At 34.7% G+C, this 12,406-nt stretch overlaps 1 protein-coding gene across 1 annotated transcript in view; it reads right to left on the bottom strand.

Annotated features, from left to right (window-relative positions):
- Nucleotides 1–12,406, bottom strand: part of LOC138306581 (uncharacterized) — a 181,641-nt gene extending 169,235 nt beyond the window's left edge. The window contains exon 1 of the mRNA XM_069247019.1: nt 12,369–12,406. The gene's annotated coding sequence lies outside the window, so the exon portion shown is untranslated. The remainder of the gene's footprint in view (nt 1–12,368) is intronic.

Genomic DNA, 12,406 nt, shown 5'->3' with positions numbered 1-12,406 from the left:
ACATAGTTCAGTTGGTACCTAGGCTATATACATAGTTCAGTTGGTACCTCGGCTATATATACATAGTTCAGTTGGTACCTAGGCTATATATACATAGTTCAGTTGGTACCTCGGCTATATATACATAGTTTAGTTGGTACCTAGGCTATATATACATAGTTCAGTTGGTACCTAGGCTATATATACATAGTTTAGTTGGTACCTAGGCTATATATACATAGTTTAGTTGGTACCTCGGCTATATATACATAGTTTAGTTGGTACCTAGGCTATATATACATAGTTCAGTTGGTACCTAGGCTATATATACGTAGTTCAGTTGGTACCTTGGCTATATATACATAGTTTAGTTGGTACCTAGGCTATATATACATAGTTTAGTTGGTACCTAGGCTATATATACATAGTTTAGTTGGTACCTCGGCTATATATACATAGTTTAGTTGGTACCTAGGCTATATATACATAGTTCAGTTGGTACCTAGGCTATATATACATAGTTTAGTTGGTACCTAGGCTATATATACATAGTTTAGTTGGTACCTAGGCTATATATACATAGTTTAGTTGGTACCTTGGCTATATATACGTAGTTTAGTTGGTACCTAGGCTATATATACATAGTTTAGTTGGTACCTAGGCTATATATATACATAGTTTAGTTGGTACCTAGGCTATATATACATAGTTTAGTTGGTACCTAGGCTATATATACATAGTTCAGTTGGTACCTCGGCTATATATACATAGTTCAGTTGGTACCTAGGCTATATATACATAGTTCAGTTGGTACCTGGCTATATCTACTTTAGTTCAGTTGGTACCTAGGCTATATATACATAGTTCAGTTGGTACCTAGGCTATATATACATAGTTTAGTTGGTACCTAGGCTATATTATACCGTAGTTTAGTTGGTACCTAGGCTATATATACATAGTTTAGTTGGTACCTAGGCTATATATACATAGTTTAGTTGGTACCTTGGCTATATATACATAGTTTAGTTGGTACCTAGGCTATATATACATAGTTTAGTTGGTACCTAGGCTATATATACATAGTTCAGTTGGTACCTCGGCTATATATACATAGTTTAGTTGGTACCTAGGCTATATATACATAGTTCAGTTGGTACCTAGGCTATATATACATAGTTCAGTTGGTACCTCGGCTATATATACATAGTTCAGTTGGTACCTAGGCTATATATACATAGTTCAGTTGGTACCTAGGCTATATATACATAGTTTAGTTGGTACCTCGGCTATATATACATAGTTCAGTTGGTACCTAGGCTATATATACATAGTTCAGTTGGTACCTAGGCTATATATACATAGTTTAGTTGGTACCTAGGCTATATATACATAGTTTAGTTGGTACCTAGGCTATATATACATAGTTTAGTTGGTACCTAGGCTATATATACATAGTTCAGTTGGTACCTAGGCTATATATACGTAGTTCAGTTGGTACCTAGGCTATATATACATAGTTTAGTTGGTACCTAGGCTATATATACATAGTTTAGTTGGTACGTAGTTCAGTTGGTACCTAGGCTATATATACATAGTTTAGTTGGTACCTAGGCTATATATACATAGTTTAGTTGGTACCTAGGCTATATATACATAGTTTAGTTGGTACCTTGGCTATATATACATAGTTCAGTTGGTACCTAGGCTATATATACATAGTTCAGTTGGTACCTAGGCTACTATATACATAGTTTAGTTGGTACCCTAGGCTATATATACATAGTTTAGTTGGTACCTCGGCTATATATACATAGTTCAGTTGGTACCTAGGCTATATATACATAGTTTAGTGGTACCTACTATATATACATAGTTTAGTTGGTACCTAGGCTATATATACATAGTTTAGTTTGGTACCTAGGCTATCATATATGACATAGTTCAGTTGGTACCTTTCGGCTATATATACATATTTATCTTGGCTAGGGAGGCTATTTAGTACATAGTTCAGTTAGGATACCTTCGGCTATATATACATAGTTTAGTGGATACCTAGGCTATATATACATAGTTTAGTTGGTACCTAGGCTATATATACAGTTGGTACCGTAGGCTATATATACATATTTCAGTTGGTACCTAGGCTATATATACATAGTTCAGTTGGTACCTAGGCTATATATACATAGTTTCAGTTGGTACCTATGCTATATATACATAGTTCAGTTGGTACCTAGTATAGTGGCTAGGCTATATATACGTAGTTCAGTTGGTACCTCGGCTATATATACATAGTTTAGTTGGTACCTCGGCTATATATACATTAGTTTTAGTTGGTACCTATGGCTATATATACATAGTTTAGTTGGTACCTAGGCTATATATACATAGTTTAGGTTTGTATATATACCTTGGTACCTATGCTATATATACATAGTTCAGTTGGTACCTAGGCTATATATACGTAGTTCAGTTGGTACCTAGGCTATATATACATAGTTCAGTTGGTACCTAGGCTATATATACATAGTTTCAGTTGGGTACCTAGGCTATATATATACATAGTTTAGTTGGTACCTAGGCTATATATACATAGTTCAGTTGGTACCTCGGATATATATACATAGTTCAGTTGGTACCTAGGCTATATATACGTAGTTCAGTTGGTTACCTAGGCTATATATACGTAGTTCAGTTGGTACCTAGGCTATAATCTACATAGTTCAGTTGGTACCTCGGCTATATATACATAGTTTAGTTTTCAGTGGTACCTATGGCTATATAATACATAGTTTATTGGTACCTAGGCTATATATATACTTAGTTCAGTTCAGTTGGTACCTAGGCTATAATAATAAAATAGTTCAGTTTGGTACCTAGGGTACCTATATATACATAGTTTAGTTCCTTGGCTACCTCGCTATATATACATAGTTTAGTTTGTACCTAGGCTATATATACAATAGTTTAGTTTAGTACCTCGGGCTATATATACATAGTTATAGTTGGTACCTAGGCTATATATACATAGTTTAGTTGGTACTAGGCTAATATATATACGTTTAGTTAGTTACCTCGGCTATATATACATAGTTTAGTTGGTACTTAGGCTATATACTACATAGTTCAGTTGGAACCTAGTTTAGTTGGTACTATATAGTTACGAGAGTGAGTTACATAGTTCTGGTACCTAGGCATGTGAGCCATGGGTGAGATTTTTATTAAGCCGAAAGCCCCTGTTTTATTATATGCATAAAAAATTAAAAAATGTATATATCCTAAAATTGGTGAATTCAATCTAGAGAATTATATGCAGGCTTCACATTTGCATAAAGAAATTTCCCCAAAATGGGTTCGAGATTAATGGTTTAGAGGGTATCCGAATGTGCGTCTAAGATGGAAAAACTCAATATTGTAGCAGCAGAAATTGATAGCCGGGGTACGAGGTAAGATTGCTCAAAAGTTTAATGATATACCTATGTCGAAATAGGCTCAGTTTCCGCTATCACGGCAGTGATGCTTGGTTTTAAACTGTGTTCAAGAAAAAAAATTCTCCTAGAGGGGGTGTAATTTTAGGTTGAAAATCCCAATTTTTTGCATTTTTTCAAAAAAAGAAATTTGGTTACCATGGTTTTTACAGGCTCACAAAACCACAAAAAGCAGACCAGTGTCCAAAAATGAACTCTGCATAACAATTGCAAATGTTGTGTAGATTAAAAATATAAAAATATATAAGGTTAAAAAGCTACATTTTATTTTTGCTGAATAGACACAGCCACCTCATAGTAAGTTGGTACCTCGGATATATATATTTTTTTTTTTTTGTAATTTAGTTGGTACCTTGGCTATTAGGTCCAGTAAAGATAGGGTGTTACCCCAAAATAATTGCAACAGAATTTTTTCTTTGTTTTTCATACAGATCTGACTTTGTTTTATACAAGAAAAAAAGTCGCCACAAATAAAAATTTGGGAAAGTGTTTTTCTTGACCCCCAAAAAATCAGAAAAATAAGGATATTTGCATAATCTGCCAACTTTGAAGCCAAATATAAACTTACATGGTTATCATTAGATACTAGAAAGTTACTGTATGGCAAGAACGTTATAAGGACAGCACATATTGCCAAAAATTTAGTTGAAATCAACACAGGGAAAAAGTATGACAACATGAAAATTGCATAATTATGTCCTTGTAACAGCCAAATGTGCATTTACTGGATTGTTAAGATAAAAATTGTTATTATCAACAATACAATTGATACTCATTTTGGTGGAATCTTTTTAAATAAAACTTGTTGATGAAAGGCTTTAAAAGTAAAACATTTTACTTTCACTACCTGAGATAACATGGTTGCTCAAAGTTGGTCTTTTCGCCTTTTCTAAAGACATTTTGAAGTCCAAATTACATATTGTGTCTTTTTTATTAAAAAATTATTCAGTAAGTACCGTTTCAAGTGTTTAGATAGTTATCAATTCAGATTCTATGTAGGCTATACTCACGTAAAAGAGACAACTATATCAAGATATTCCCAAAAATAAAAGAAGTGAGGTCGATCAATTCCTCATTTAGTGCCAATTTGACTAAACTTCTCTAATTGGCTAAGTCCTTAAGTTGAAATATCAAAAATGTGAATATCTATTTTGTGACTAATCATATTGCAAAATCCTTTGGCAGATATTACCACCGTAATGGAGCGTTCTTCATAAAGTGGGTTTAAAGTTTCTATTTGATCAAATATTTGAACAGGACAGTTTTTCGTTTTTCCATAATGGAACCGGATGGGGGTTACATAATTTTCAATGAGATAAAGGAATAAAATTAAAGTTCAGTTTCAATTTTATAGCCGAAAATCATCACAGTTCTGATTTATTTACTGGCAAAATTTTAAGACAAACGAATAAAGCATATTAATTATTCGAAAAAATAAGATTTTTGTATCGCAGATTTATGGACTATAGACATATTTTGGTATTCAGCCAAATTAACGTGATAGGAAGTTTTTAATTTTAAAGTGAGATGTGCATATTTATACCGTTTTTACAACAAATGATCAAAATAACAAGTACAAACTATACAAAAAAGGATATAACATATTTGGAAGCATTTGCTTTTTTATTTCCCGAAATATTAACTACCAAAATGGGTGTTTTGCCAAAAAGCTAAGTATAAAAACGCTTCAAATTGGCACGATCAGTCAACTTGACAGGTTAATATTTAGTTTTTTTCTAGCTAATGTATTATTAATATCAAAGAAAAAGTAACCATTTAAGACATAAAATATAAACTGATATTGTTCAGGGTAAGTTTTTATAAATATTTGCATCTAAAAAGAACAAAAACTGTAATGCTAGCTAAATTCAAAAGGTTTTGAGCCGTTTTCATCCTTCTTTATTTCTTTGATTGACTGGAATTATTGTATCATTTCAACTTATTTGTACTAACCTTATGTTTGTCTTACTATAATCCCGATTTCATATTTCAAGTATTGCAAAAACAAAAATAGCAGATATTGTACTTTAAAAGTGGTCAAAAGTGTGATTTCTTTATATTTTCATATTTTTCGGGTTTTGAAAAAACGACTTTCAGAACTTCTGATTTTTGGCGACTTTTTTCATGGTAAAATACTAACACCCTCTAACCCAAAAAGCAGAAAACAAATTCTGTTGCAATTATTTGGAGGTTAGGCCTCTATTTTTCGTATTTTTACTGGACTATATATATATACATAGTTTAGTTGGTACCTCGGCTATATATACATAGTTTAGTTGGTACCTCGGCTATATATACATAGTTTAGTTGGTACCTCAGTCTTTGTAGGGTCCTGTTGTAGGCTACTACAATGTCACATATTCCGTTACCATGAATTTATATTCTTGTAACAGGAGATGAGAAAAATGTATGATTTGAACCTTGGACCTCCGAGCACTATATCATATACACTGTATAATCATAGCTTTATTCCCCCAAACACTCTACCCTCCTTTTTCAAAGTCTTAGCCCTTATAGAGATACAAGACATTTACACTGAACCACCACCAGGCATGGTACTGTAATTTAGCTGTCAGGCACCTGCAAGTTTATAACAGGAAAGGAGAAAAATAGCAGCCAGATCAGGATTCGAATTCATGACCTTCGAACAACAGCCAGATGTTCTTCTGATTGAAGCTGCATGGTCACCGATGATCGACCAATCTCACTACATACAGTATGTATATTATACATTGTACATGTACATGGTTACTGATGATCGACCAATCCCACTACATACAGTATGTATATAATACATTGTACATGTACATGGTCACTGATGAACGACCAATCTCACTACATACAGTATGTATATAATACATTGTACATGTACATGGTCACCGATGATCGACCAATCCCACTACATACAGTATGTATATAATACATTGTACATGTACATGGTCACCGATGATCGACCAATCTCACTACATACAGTATGTATATAATACATGGTACATGTACATGGTCACCGATGATCGACCAATCCCACTACATACAGTATGTATATAATACAATGTACATGTACATGGTCACCGATGATCGACCAATCCCACTACATACAGTATGTATATAATACATTGTACATGTACATGGTCACTGATGATCGACCAATCCCACTACATACAGTATGTATATAATACATTGTACATGTACATGGTCACTGATGATCGACCAATCTCACTACATACAGTATGTATATAATACATTGTACATGTACATGGTCACTGATGATCGACCAATCCCACTACATACAGTATGTATATAATACATTGTACATGTACATGGTCACTGATGATCGACCAATCCCACTACATACAGTATGTATATAATACATTGTACATGTACATGGTCACCGATGATCGACCAATCCCACTACATACAGTATGTATATAATACATTGTACATGTACATGGTCACTGCATGATCGACCAATCTCACTACCTACAGTATGTATATAATACATTGTACATGTACATGGTTACGGATGATCGACCAATCTCACTACATACAGTATGTATATAATACATTGTACATGTACATGGTCACTGATGATCGACCAATCCCACTACATACAGTATGTATATAATACATTGTACATGTACATGGTCACTGATGATCGACCAATCTCACTACATACAGTATGTATATAATACATTGTACATGTACATGGTCACCGATGATCGACCAATCCCACTACATACAGTATGTATATAATACATGGTACATGTACATGGTCACCGATGATCGACCAATCCCACTACATACAGTATGTATATAATACATTGTACATGTACATGGTCACCGATGATCGACCAATCCCACTACATACAGTATGTATATAATACATTGTACATGTACATGGTCACCGATGATCGACCAATCCCACTACATACAGTATGTATATAATACATTGTACATGTACATGGTCACCGATGATCGACCAATCCCACTACATACAGTATGTATATAATACATTGTACATGTACATGGTCACGATGATCGACCAATCCCACTACATACAGTATGTATATAATACATTGTACATGTACATGGTCACTGATGATCGACCAATCCCACTACATACAGTATGTATATAATACATTGTACATGTACATGGTCACCGATGATCGACCAATCTCACTACATACAGTATGTATATAATACATTGTACATGTACATGGTCACCGATGATCGACCAATCCCACTACATACAGTATGTATATAATACATTATCGCACCTCGGACAGAAATGTCCCCAAATGATTGGCGGAGAGCCGTCACGTGGTGACCCCCTATCACTTTATAGGGGGTCAGTAAATTTTATTATGGTGCAATATGGCGGCTCTCGCCCTCGCTTCAAAATTTAAACACATTATCTTCAACTAAATATACCACTTCATTACCGTAAAACTATATATAATTGTTTATTTTTATGTAAAAATACGTTGAATCGTTTTAATACTTCAAATTACATGAAATGCATTTTTTTAAATACGAGTTGCTTCCCCTACGCCAGTTTGAAAGTTGATGACGCGGCGAAAGTCAAACGTAACAATTCAAGCGTTTTCTAGACTGTGATTATAAACAAATGGAGGTGTTCGTTCGTACCTACAGATCAATCTTCACTCTACAATCAAATTATCGGCATAACTTTTAAGTGATTATCTCAGCGAGAATGCACAGATGATCAAGGAGATTGTGCTTAAAATGTTAGATGGATATTTGTGTCACTCTTTTTTGTGATGCTTTCAATTTACAGACGGTCTGGTGTCGTATTGAGGTAGGCCTACTGTGCACATAGGAATGTCGAAATTATTGTTGATTTATGAATTATTCATTATTATTCTGCAGGTTCCTAATACAGTATATTTGAAAATTCTTGAAAGAAATACATAGATAAATATGTAGCCTATGCCAATTATTTTAAAATCGGCGATTGTTTGTTATCATTCGCGCCAGTATGAATTAAGTTTGACTTCAGATTCTTGACCAAACAAATAGGAAACAAAGAATTAATAAAACAAATAAATGGTCCTCGATGCGATAAATTCGTTATATAGTCAGTTACTGACCCCCTATAAAGGCATAGAGGGTCAGTAAGAAGTATAGGAGGCTCGGGCTACGCCCTCGCCCCCTATAAATCTTACTGACCCTCTATGCCTTTATAGGGGGTCAGTAACTGACTATATAACTAATATTGTACATGTACATGGTCACCGATGATCGACCAATCTCACTACATACAGTATGTATATAATACATTGTACATGTACATGGTCACCGATGATCGACCAATCCCACTACATACAGTATGTATATAATACATTGTACATGTACATGGTCACCGATGATCGACCAATCCCACTACATACAGTATGTATATAATACATTGTACATGTACATGGTCACCGATGATCGACCAATCTCACTACATACAGTATGTATATAATACATTGTACATGTACATGGTCACCGATGATCGACCAATCTCACTACATACAGTATGTATATAATACATTGTACATGTACATGGTCACCGATGATCGACCAATCTCACTACATACAGTATGTATATAATACATTGTACATGTACATGGTCACCGATGATCGACCAATCTCACTACATACAGTATGTATATAATACATTGTACATGTACATGGTCACCGATGATCGACCAATCCCACTACATACAGTATGTATATAATACATTGTACATGTACATGGTCACTGATGATCGACCAATCCCACTACATACAGTATGTATATAATACATTGTACATGTACATGGTCACCGATGATCGACCAATCTCACTACATACAGTATGTATATAATACATTGTACATGTACATGGTCACCGATGATCGACCAATCCCACTACATACAGTATGTATATAATACATTGTACATGTACATGGTCACCGATGATCGACCAATCCCACTACATACAGTATGTATATAATACATTGTACATGTACATGGTCACTGATGATCGACCAATCTCACTACATACAGTATGTATATAATACATTGTACATGTACATGGTCACTGATGATCGACCAATCTCACTACATACAGTATGTATATAATACATTGTACATGTACATGGTCACCGATGATCGACCAATCCCACTACATACAGTATGTATATAATACATTGTACATGTACATGGTCACTGATGATCGACCAATCTCACTACATACAGTATGTATATAATACATTGTACATGTACATGGTCACTGCATGATCGACCAATCTCACTACCTACAGTATGTATATAATACATTGTACATGTACATGGTTACGGATGATCGACCAATCCCACTACATACAGTATGTATATAATACATTGTACATGTACATGGTCACCGATGATCGACCAATCCCACTACATACAGTATGTATATAATACATTGTACATGTACATGGTCACTGATGAACGACCAATCTCACTACATACAGTATGTATATAATACATTGTACATGTACATGGTCACTGATGATCGACCAATCTCACTACATACAGTATGTATATAATACATGGTACATGTACATGGTCACCGATGATCGACCAATCCCACTACATACAGTATGTATATAATACATGGTACATGTACATGGTCACCGATGATCGACCAATCTCACTACATACAGTATGTATATAATACATGGTACATGTACATGGTCACCGATGATCGACCAATTTCACTACATACAGTATGTATATAATACATGGTACATGTACATGGTCACCGATGATCGACCAATTTCACTACATACAGTATGTATATAATACATGGTACATGTACATGGTCACCGATGATCGACCAATTTCACTACATACAGTATGTATATAATACATGGTACATGTACATGGTCACCGATGATCGACCAATTTCACTACATACAGTATGTATATAATACATTGTACATGTACATGGTCACCGATGATCGACCAATTTCACTACATACAGTATGTATATAATACATTGTACATGTACATGATACAGCAATATACCCCAAAACGAAGGTAATTTCGTAAGTCTATTTTAAATGAAACTTTAAAACCCTACCGTTAGCGTTTGACTGTCCATGGGCACTGATCAGTTTATGTCAACAAAGTACCAGAAGTCACGTGTCTGATCATGTGATTCATAGCCCAGAATATTGGTTATTACAAATTATTTTGGCAATTCAAATTATCCGAATTTTTTGGTGCGTACTGATGAGGGTTCGGTTTGGAGAAGTGAACCGAATACCGATAATTACGATCAGGATTTAATCGATCGGAAGTAGTTTTTTACACTAGTGTACCACTATGTATGCCTAGTGTTCGTTAAAACCGACCGATATTGATTGTTAATGTGAATGTTATCACAAAAAAGAGAATCATACATTTAAAAGGAATGGATTACAACAATCTTGACTTTGTTACCGCTTATAAACGTAGTTTAGTTAGTTAATTGCGTGAATGTTCTTGGGAATGTTCTCGTCCACACTAACCTACATACGGCCGATCGCTTCCGGTTACGTCAAGAATCAAATCATATGGTCTAATTACCTACACGATGATCAGTCGATGCTGGTCATTATATGACATAGTCATTTTCTAAAAGAATACATGGCTTCGGCTTCTTCATACAGATAATTTACGTTATCCGACAACTACATATGAAAAAAAAAAAAACTGTGTGAATTGAAGTGGTATAAGGATCTTGTACATGTACAGTATGTCTTAGAGGGCAAAGACTTTGAAAAAGGACGGAGGAGTGTAGCAGGATTGGGCTGGGTCGAGCATCAGATGTGACCAGGTATCTCAGTGGTAGAGCATTCAGATAGTGTTCGGAGGTCCCGGGTTCAACAAATCCCGGTGTGGCCGCTACATTTTAAAGTCTTCATTTTTATTCCAATCTTAATGAAATTTTGTACATAGATGCATTATAGTATGACAAATAACATATCTTATTTTGTCGTTAGGTTTTTAAAATATTTTCGATGTTACGATGTGTTATCGGTATACTGTCACGGCAAACCTCTTGTCACTCAATCTATCGTTGACCAGCGGCCGATTTCAGAATATTCAAATCGCTCTAATTCCTTGAATTTTGCAACAATCGTCATAAAACTTGGTAGAAATGTTTATTATAGTAAACTGAATAATATATCTTGTGTTGTCACTAACTTTTCCTTGTATTCAACGTGTTGTCGTTTGTTGTCGTTTCTTGTTGTTTCTTGTCGTTTGTTGTTGTTTCTTGTCGTTTGTTGTCGTTTGTTGTTGTTTCTTGTCGTTTGTTGTCGTTTGTTGTTGTTTCTTGTCGTATGTTGTCGTTTCTTGTCATTTGTTGTCGTTTCTTGTCATTTGTTGTCGTTTCTTGTTGTTTCTTGTCATTTGTTGTCGTTTCTTGTCATTTGTTGTCGTTTCTTGTCGTTTCTTGTCGTTTGTTGTTGTTTCTTGTCGTATGTTGTCGTTTGTTGTTGTTTCTTGTCGTTTGTTGTCGTTATTCAGGGAGACCACACATGTTGACGAGGCTATAAGATATATCAATATTTGGTCGTTGACAGGTTGATTGTCAGGTGGATATCTGTGAAACTCTTCATTAATAATTAAATATCACAAATATCATGGTTCTGATTAACGTGTAACACTTCAGTATTGTGCAACGTCCATGTAATGGTGTGTATCCATCATGTGTACATGTGTGTGGCGGGGGGGTGCAAAATACTTCAAGAGATATTTCTTCAGTTTCATATGAACGGTATGACAGTGCAGTCTGGTGTGATATGACCACAATAAATCTATACGGTATTTACTTTAAAGCTGGGAGTATCCATTTAGACCTATTTCTACCACTAAGACATACCTGGACTTCAACTTGACAGGTACCCGGAACCGAACAAC

The sequence above is a fragment of the Argopecten irradians genome, chromosome 13, assembly GCF_041381155.1.
Source record: "Argopecten irradians isolate NY chromosome 13, Ai_NY, whole genome shotgun sequence".
Classification (NCBI taxonomy): domain Eukaryota; kingdom Metazoa; phylum Mollusca; class Bivalvia; order Pectinida; family Pectinidae; genus Argopecten; species Argopecten irradians.
This window is presented reverse-complemented; position numbering and strand designations above follow the sequence as displayed.